Raw genomic sequence first — 9,840 nt, forward strand, 5'->3', positions numbered from 1 at the left:
GGCACAGAGCCAGAAGAACACACAACTCGGGCTTTTTGGAGAGTAACAATCGGGACCCAACCTGTGCCCACTTCCCAGCGTCTGAAGAAGGCAACACTGATTGCCTTTAAAAATCTCTGGGAGGTGAACAGGACTGCCCTACTGGCCCACCTGTTAGATTCACTGCCCCCGCGGAGGCGACTGGCATGCAGAGGACACAGGTGCCAGGGAACTCAGGCATGCGAATGCGGAAGACCAATTAGCCGCTGGCTTTTTTCCCTCCGGGTCTGTCCATAAAGGGACTGGCTACTGACTTTATCCTCCTTCTAAACCACCTAAGACATTAGTGGGTAGCGAGTGGCCTTGCAAACGAGAGCACTTTCCACTTTAGAAACCCAGGCCCAGAATAAACAATGTAGAAGGAGACACGAGAGTACTCTGGTTTCAACACGCCTCTTCCCGGTCGGTAAAGGCCCTTCCCAGCTGTGCCGGTGAGGGTGCGGCTGAAGACTGAGGCTGGCCTGGGATAAGTTAACCCCGCCCTCTCCAGACAGCTGCAGCGGGGCAGAGGCTAAGAGAGAGACCCCAGTCCAGGGCCAGCCAGCGCCAGGGCCGGACGCAAGGATGAGGTGCTCCTGGGCGCGGGGGGGGGGGGGGGCGAGCGGAGGACGAGCACAGGCTGACAGGGGTCACAGGAGATCGAGGGGACAGCAGCGCGGTCCCTGGAAGCGCCGCCACCGGCCAAGTAACCAGCCCGGGTCCCAGCCGCCGGCGGCCAGGCCACTGACATTTGGCCCAACTTAACTTCCTGTTATCAAGGAGGGAGGAGAAGAAGGGAGACAGAAAAAGATAAAAAAATAAAAATAAGCAAGGCGCTTAGTGAGAGGATGGGAAAGGCACGGGAACCTATCTCGCGTGGAGCAAAGTTTGGGGACGGTCCCCTGAGCGATGACAGGCGACCCTGCTGCCCAAGGGCGCCCACTCTGGGCTGGTGTGCTGGGTTTTCTGAGGCTAGAATGGCAGTTTTTATTGGTGGAGAGCCCACGGGACGCCCAGCAGGTAGGTCTGAGACCGCGGACGCAGCTGCCGCACCTGACCCTCCGGGGCTCCCGGTAGGGCGCAGAGTCCAGCCAGGACTGGCACGGTTCCCACCCGCTCCCGCGCGCCACGGAACCCACTCCCGCTCTGTCTTACCGAAGGTCTCGCGGGCCTCAGGTCAGGGCCTGCCTTGGTCTCCAGCTGTGGGCGCAGCGATCCGGGACCCCACGGGCCGCCTGCCGAGCCCGGAGCTAGCAAGGCGGCCCGGCGCAGGCTGAGCCGGCCGGGTGCCTGCGGTTGTGCGAGCTGCAGAGGACCCGGTAGGGGCACGCCCCCATCGGAAGTTCGGCCAATGACAGGGGCTCTGAAGGCGAAGCTCCGCCCCAAGCCTGAGACGCACGGCCAATGGTAATGCAGCGCGGAACCCACCCCAACGCCCTCCCTGTTAGTCCTGGGCTACAGCCGCTGCAGCCGCGGACGCACGTGGGCTGAAACCCTGCCCCACTCCCGGGAGCGGCCGGCCGCTCCCACTCTGGCCACAGGTCGGAGACCCAGCCCTGGGCTGCTGCGAGGTGAACATCCGGCCTTGGTGTTCTGATGTGAAGGGAGAGGCCAGGGTTGGGCCTCATGATGCTTGGCCTAGGCAGCTGGCTCCTCACTGTCCGCTTTTGGACTGTAGAGAGCAACGAAGGACTTCTAGGACTGCCTGGCATTCGTGGGCCCTCATGCCTTGCTTTGCCGCGTGCAGTCTTCCTTGCTTAGGTCCTGCCTTGAACTGGTCTCTGTTTGGCTAAAGCTGTGGGAAATGGAGTGGTGATACAGACCATGCGCGTTATCTGGGTCCATTGCATCTTCTCTTTCGTGGATGTAGAATGGCTAACCTCGGCTCTTCCCCTCATCCTTTCAGAGAAAATTATGTATGAATGGTTCGGGGCCGAGAGTCCTGCGACATTCGTGCAGTCGCTGTGACAGCAGAGACCAAGAAAATAAGATCCAAGTGGACAAGCAGCAGGACCAACCCTCCCCTGGGGCCCAGAGCCCATCACCCAGCTTGTCCACAAATGTTCTTGGAGCTGAACTGACCCAGGGGGAGGAAAGCAGGCTGGCTTGGGAGGCGAAAGCAAACAGTACCATGACTCCAGGCCGCTGGAATTCCCCTGGGTACCACCCTCTAGAGATGCCCCTTGGCCAGGCAAGTGCCAGCAGCCATCGGCAAACCCAGGCCCCGTTTTTCTACAGTCTTTGCTGTGTGTTCCTCCTTGCAGCCCTTGAGGTTTCTAAAGGGCTGTCTCTTAGCAGCCTCATAATTCAGTTCACTTCTGTGGACCCCACTCAGCTTGCACAACTCACTCATCGCTGACTCTGAGAGAGATCTCAAGTTCACAGCTAACTTGTCTCTCAGCCTCACAAATGCCAGGACTGCATGCTCGTACCATAACTTGTCTCTCAGCCTCACAAATGCCAGGACTGCATGCTCGTACCATATTGCTGGGCTAGCACAGAAGACCTGGCTGCTCAAAAGTAAGAATTTGCCGATACTTCCTCTCTTCTGTGGTACGCAAGCAAGCCTGTATCTCAAGGGGCTCCACTGAGAAAGACTCTTACTATAGTAGGAGGTGTGATGAGCTGGGCTTTAACTCAGAAATAGGGCAATCGGGGTATTGATGGGGCAGCCTGTAGAGCAGAGGTTCTCAATCTGTGGGTCACGACCACAGGAAGACACATATTTCCCGATGGTCTGAGACACCACTCACTCAGTAACAGAATTACAATTATGAAGTAGCAACAAAAATAGTTTTATGGTTGGGGGGGTCCATCACAACACGAAGAACTGCATTAAAGGGTCGCAGCCTTAGGAAGGTTGAGAAGCACTGGTGTAGAGGAATTAGATAAGTCTGGCTTCTTGGGCTAGAGTCTCTCTTATCATCTTTCAGACTTTCATTGCTGAACGGCTCTCTGGGGTCAGTGAGGGGGGAATGGGAAGACTGGGGATAGGAATGTCAAAATTCAGAACACAGTAGTCACTACAGAGTGGCCTGCTGGATTGGGGGTATCCATAACTGCTTCAGAGAAAGCATCATGCCATGTTAGGGAGAAACAGTATCTAGCTCCTTTCTTAACAGATGAATGAATGAATGAGTGAATGAATGATGCAGCACTCTGTATTTAACAGTAGCCGCATCCCCATGCTGCTTTTCTAGGATGCAGCTTGAGGAGGTTGCCTGGGAGATACAGATGGCTACTTAGCATCAGAGGGAGGGAGAGAAGAAAGACCCAGATTCTGCCCTAAAAATATCCTCATTTCCAACCGAAGCCGTGGAGTCTGCAGCTCCAAAGCATCCCCAGCTGGTCCTCTCGTTATCCGCATCCACCCGACCACCTTCCAGGGGGGCTGCAGAGGTAGCAGGTCTGCTTCCCCTATTTGCAGCCTCCGGGTGTGCTAGAAGCAAAGTTGGTACAGAGTCTGGAGGAGTCTGTCCTGGGGAAGGATGCTCTGCCCCCACCCGCCGCTTTCACTGTTTCTCACAGGGGTGACACTGTGAGTTTGTGGTTCCCAGGCTTTCTCTAGAGCCGACATCAAAGTGACCTGCTGTTTCAGGGGAAGAGGAAGGCCGCCTGGTCTTTACAGTGCCCAGCGACCTTGTCAAGTGACGAAAAGAGGCTGACGGGCCCCAGGCCACTTTGACAGCTGGCTATCTTTGGAGGACTTTCTAAGCCAGGAAGTGGGAGCAGAGGAGCCTCCCTTGGGCATACCCGCCAGTGTGTGAGAAACAAGATCATGGCAGCTTGTTCTAGCCTCTTATCATCCTGCAGCCTGCAGAAGGCACCATTGTTCCTAGATAGATACCCTAGTGTTCAAGGTCACCAGGAACCAATCAGGCTTACGCACTTTTGAGATTTTTCTGATAATTTGGGGAGGAAATGGCAGTTTCTGAGGGCTTCCAGTGAAGATTATCCCTGCAGCCCCACAGCATTTGGGGGGATGTATGCACGTGGCTGGAAATGTAAGAAAGTCCGTGCTGGGGTAGCTGAGAGATGCTGCCTGCCATCGGCAGAAAGTAGCACTCTAGCAAGGGGTACCCACTCAGCAGTGGCAGCATGGGTTTGTGGGTGAGCTGGGAAGACACAGGGCCTCAGAAACAGTCCAGTCTCAGCCCTAACTAGACTGGAGATATCAGCCTGTACTTTAGTTTTTTTTTTTAAATAGTTTGTTTATTTTGGGCTTTCTGTTAATTTTTGTTTTGTTTGTTTGCTTAGGGAGACAGGGTCTCCTGTAGTTCAGGCTGGCCTTAAACTGACGATGTAGCTAAGGATGGCCTTAAACACTGAGTCCTCCTACTTCCACCTCTCAAGAGCTATGAATGCAGGCTTGCACTGTCATGGCTAGCTTCAACATACATCTTCAAAGACAACTGAATCCAGGGGCATCATTATGGTCCTGAGAGACACAAGAAACCAAACCTGGGATTCTCGTGGTGTGCTGGGCTGCGGTTACTGAACATTCCAGAGTATACTGCTGTAGCTAAATGGAACCTGGAGGCAGGCTCATACAGTGTTGGCAGAGTTCTCAACAGTGCTCCCCAACCCTCCAACACAGCAGCTAGATGGGCCAAGGAAAAAAATCTTCTCTATTCTGGTCCATAAAGGAGACTCACACCTGTTTGTCTACCCATCCTACTACCATCCCACAAGCATGTACATCCTGCTTCTCCCAAGAAGAGCCATGACCAAGCAATTAATCATGCAGGTTCTAAAGTCCAGGTGCCTGGGCTGAATCCCAGTTCTACCAACAGTGTGCCCCAAACAAGAAGCGTAACTCAGACACCTCCCTATGGCCGAGCAACAGAAGCAGGGGATCCATTCATAGAACAGAGGGAGGTACCTGGTAAGGGATGGGTACAGCTCACTTGAGTTAATCAGTTGTCTCTAAGAGGCACAGATTAGGTGATTCCAGATCAAAGACTTGGCCAGCTCCCAGCATCATACCTGGGCATGTGTTATAGTTCTTGGTGTGTTTTGAGGTAGGTACTATTATCATCCACACTTGAGAGGTAAGAGAATATAATAGCATCTTGGAGAAGTGGAGTCCCTGGCCTGCTAGCTCCTTCGGGCCAGCACACAGCAGAGGGGTAGCTGATGGTCGGACCCCACGCCTGTGCTCCAGTGTTGTTTACTAAAATTTTTATGTGGATGTAGATGTATATGTGAATGATGCTGCAGGTTTACACGGCACTGTGGACATCGAGTGACAATCTCAGGTGCCCATCCCAGCCTTCTGCCTTATTTGAGCCATCTTGTTCGATGCCGTGTGTACCAGACTAGCTGGCCTATGATGAGCCTTTGGGCTCCTCCTGTCTGCTTCCTATCTCACAATAGGAATGCTGGTCAGAGAGATGTATTCCTGTGTCCAGATGCATGGGGTTCTGGGGACCTGAACTCAGGTCTTCACGCTTGTCTGGTAACACTGAGCTACCTCCCTCAATGCCCAATTTTACATGGATATTAAGGAGCTAAACTCAAGTGCTCATGCCTTGCAAGGTAAGCTCTTTTTCAATTGAGCCATCTCTATGTGGTGGTTACTATGTGCATGCATGTTCCTATGTGTGAGTATTGTTTTGCACAATTTTACATGGATATTAAGGAGCTAAACTCAACAGCTCGTGCCTTGCAAGATAAGCTGTCTTTCAATTGAGCCATCTCTATGTAGTGGTTACTATGTGCATGCATGTTCCTCTGTGTGTGTGTGTTGTTTTTTTGTTTATTTGTTTGGGACAGAGTCTCACTCTGCACCCACACTGGCTACAACTACTTATCCCAGACTGGCTTTAAACTTGTGGCAATCTTCCTGCCTTATCTTTCCCAGTATTGGGATTACAGGCATGAGTCACCATGCCCATATCATTCTGATTTTCTTTGCTTCCTGACTGCCATGCAGTGAAGAGGCCTCAGTGCCACATGCTCCCAAACAAACAAGACTGTAGATGAAAGTTTCTATCCCGTCCAGTCCCACAGCCATTCAATCCCAAAATAAACACACAGAGGCTTAAATTATTTATAAACTGGTTGGCCTATTGCTCAGGCTTATTATTAACTAGCTCTTACAACTTAAATTAGCCCATAATTCTGTTTATGTGTAGCCACATGACTTGGTACCTTTCTCAGTGCAGCATTCTCATCTTGCTTCCTCTGTGTCTGGCTGGTGACTGAATCTCTGCCTTTCTTCTTCCCAGAATTCTCCTAGTCTGCTCGTCCTGCCTATAATTCCTGCCTGACTACTGGCCAATCAGTGTTTTATTAAACCAATTTGAGTGACAAATCTTTTATTGTTGTTGTTAACTTTTTTAGATTATTTTATTGACTGCTCCCCCCACCTCCCGTCTATCCCCTCACCTTCAACCCTCTCCCATGGTCCCCACACTCCCAATTTATTAAGTGACAAATCTTTACAGTGTACAAGAGCATTCTCCCACAGCACAAGACCAAGCAGGTCACACTGAAACCATGAGCCCTAATGAACCTCTCCCTCTTGTAAGTTTATTTTCTCACAGTCACAGAACACTGTCACACAGCTCATCCAAGCTCCACAGTCAAACCTCCTGGGAGGAGTCACAGTATAGCGTTCACCCTAGTTACCAGAACCAGGTGCACTTTGCTTAAATAGTAAACGGCATGCGGTAGGGGATCATAAATGTTTGCTGGAGGGATAAACGAGGAAACAACTTTTTCCCATGGCCTCCATGGCTTGTGGCCCACACACTGCCATAAAAAAGCTGGTTTTCTCAAAGGTAAATAAAATAATGAAAATCAGTAAGAGGACTGAGGATATAGCTCAGTGGTAGTGTTTGTCTGGAATGCGAAAAGCCCCAGAACCAGAAGGAAGTGAGGTGTTTGTAGCCCCACATGCCGATTCCCTGTGGCCTGGACTCTACCCCTAGCTCTGACCTGTGCTATCTCTCAGAGTAAGCGCGTGCTTCTGACATCTCAAAAAGTCATGTCACCCTGACACCCTCCTCTGCGATCCAGTCTACATTCTGTTCTCCGCACACACCAGCATCCCAGATAAACCTATGGTGAATTTCATAATGGATAAATATTTTTAAATGGCAGTAAGTTCTATCCTGACTGCTTCCTTCCTAGTCTTTCTCCTGATGCAGCTCAGATGGAAACGGGCTCCCTGGGCAGTGCAGACCCTGGGGGGTTCAGGAGGGGCTGTCCCCTCTTTATTAGATCAGTATGACCAACGGGAGGTGTCCATTACAAGCCTTTCCTCACAGAGCTGGGTCTTCAACTAGAAAAGCCCAAGCCTCTGCCAGGCTGCAGCTCATTGGCAGAGTGACTGAGTCCCCTGGTTGTGCACCACAGAGAGAGACAGAGACAGGGAGCAAGGAACAGTAATTGCTTTGTTCTCTTTTCTGTGACAAAAAAAAAAATCTTCAAAAGCAGCTTAAGGAAGAAACACTTTATTTGGGGTCATGGCTTAAGAAGGGGTACAAACCATCACAGTATGGAAGGCATGGGAGCAGGAGTGGGGGTGCACAGGTGGTCACATTGCATTCACAGTCTGGAGGCAGAGAGTAAGCAGGAAGTAGGGCCCCCAGTGACCACCAGCAAGACTTCACCTTCTAAAGGCTCCACAACCTTTCACAACAGCACCACCAGCTGGGGACCCAGTGTGCAAATACGTGAGCCTATGGGAGACATAAGTATTCAAAGCATAACAATAGGTTATGCTCCCAAATGGACACAAGCACGTGTACATGCATGCGCGTGCGCGCGCGCACACACACACACACACACACACACACACGTGGAGAAGGAGGAATGACAGGTTGGCTGGTCCTGGGGCAGGAGCACATTGGGTCCACCGGTTGGGAAAAAGCTTCCCATGACTGACTTCCCCTGCACGGCAGTTCCTTCCTTGAGACAGAATGAGACAAAAAGACATTCTCTTCAGGTCTATCACTCAGCATCCTCCTCAACCAACACTGGAAGGAAATCAAAGAAGCAATGGAGTAAGGACTGCTTCAGGTGCATGCCCAAGGAATCCCGGAACAAAGCAGAAGGCACTGGCTGTATCAGTCTCCTAAGAGCATGAGAGGCCGTGTTGCTATTTCTCCAAGGACTTGAGGCAGAGGTGGGGTTGGGAGTGCTGTCTTGGGACAAGGCTGTCGAGGTAGGTCCTTTGGATCAAGGCAAGTTCCTGCCACAGGGGTTCTCTCTTCCAGACAGATAGGAATGGGGTCTGGAAGCCAAACAGTGGGAACCAGGAGTTGGCTTGGCGCAGACCCTAGGGTCCAGCCTGGAGCTCACTGGCCTTCATTCCTACCAGATGTATAAGTCCCTGCCCAGTGTCACCCTCCCCCACAGCCCTCCTTCCTACCCAGTGACACTGCCATTCCCTCTCAGACTGTGCTGCAGCTCAACACCTGGAGCTCCCCTATCACCCTGTTTATACTCTCCCACAGTCTGCACAGACCCAGTCACAGCCCAGTGTGTTTCCTCAACACCTGTCACGCCTCCTTCAGCAAGGAGCCAACCTTTCTGTTTCCTCCTTTTGTTAAATTTGAACTTATAATAATTACTAAAATCAAAGTTGTCCCTAATAAAAGGGACCAATGATAAAAGATAAAATTTAACATGTAGAAACACTGTGTGTGTGTGTGTGTGTGTGTGTGTGTGTGTGTGTTGTCTTTAATTCTAGCACATAGGAAGTGGAGGCAGGCAGATCTCTCTGTGTTTGAGCCAAGCCTAGTCTATACTGTGAGTCTCTGGCTACCTAAAGCTACATAGTGAGACCCTATTTCAAAAATCAAACCAACAAACAACAACAATGACAAAAACATTTGTAGATGATGAGTTGGGGATATAGGTCAGTGGGTAGAGTGCTTGCATAGCATGCATGAAGCCCTGGGTTCAATTCCCAGCACCGCATAAACCAGGCCTAATGATGCATGCATATAATCCACAACTTGGAAGTTCAGAAGTTCAAAGTCATCCCTAGCTGCACAGTTAAGTTTAAGGCCAGCCTGGGCTACATGAGACCTTATCTCATAGGAAAAGCAAAAAGTAGATGTATTCATCACCCAGCTCTTTGGACCATAATACCTTAGTTGCTATATTTTGGATCTATAGTGTTCTCCTCAGGGGTTTTCCTGTTAAAGGCGCTGTTAGGAGGTGACAGGACCTTTAAGAGTAGAACCAGTGAGAAGTCTCAGGTCAATGGAAGCATACCCTTGATGAGATAGTGGGAATCCAGCGCCTCTCTCTCTCTCTCTCTCTCTCTCTCTCTCTCTTTCTCTCTCTCTCTCTTTCTTCTGACTTATGTGAGTTAAACAGCTTTCTCCACCACATATGACAACCTCAAAGTGCTCCCCAAACCACATGATCAAAATCAACAGGACCAAGTAACCACAGATTAAATCTCCCAAAACTGTGAACCAAATTAAATGTCAGTTACAATAACGAAGTTGACCAATGCATCAGTAGATAGGAATCCATTCACATTATCAATACAGATGTCTGTGAAATGTGGCTATGGAGACAGTGTTAGAAAGTGTTAGAAAACCAAGTCTGGGTTTTGTCGTTAAATCAGCTGAGCTGGAATCTTAAATCCAGTTGTGTGATCTAGTCACATAGAACAGATGTGGCATCTGTGTAATGGCATGGACATCAGTGAAGCATGTAAATCCACCAAGCATGGTAAAATATACATTTTTAAAAATCCACCCCCATTTCAAAGTACAGAACTCAGGAGCATGTCATAAATCCACAAAGTTTTGCAGCCTTATAAACTCTTATCTAGTTCCAGAACATTTTTATCAG

General features: G+C 50.3%; 1 protein-coding gene across 6 annotated transcripts in view; it reads right to left on the reverse strand.

Annotated features, from left to right (window-relative positions):
• Mical2 (microtubule associated monooxygenase, calponin and LIM domain containing 2) overlaps positions 1-1,324 on the reverse strand; it is a 137,603-nt gene extending 136,279 nt beyond the window's left edge. For 5 of the 6 annotated variants that reach the window (XR_005975788.1, XM_041666907.1, XM_041666905.1 and 2 more), the window contains exon 1: positions 1,174-1,324. The gene's annotated coding sequence lies outside the window, so the exon portion shown is untranslated. The remainder of the gene's footprint in view (positions 1-1,173) is intronic. The other variant, XM_041666906.1, reaches the window with a different exon arrangement.
• Positions 1,325-9,840: the final 8,516 nt, after the last annotated feature.

Source organism: Microtus oregoni, unplaced genomic scaffold, assembly GCF_018167655.1.
Source record: "Microtus oregoni isolate MIOR12 unplaced genomic scaffold, Mior012 000016F_ref0000370, whole genome shotgun sequence".
Taxonomy (NCBI): domain Eukaryota; kingdom Metazoa; phylum Chordata; class Mammalia; order Rodentia; family Cricetidae; genus Microtus; species Microtus oregoni.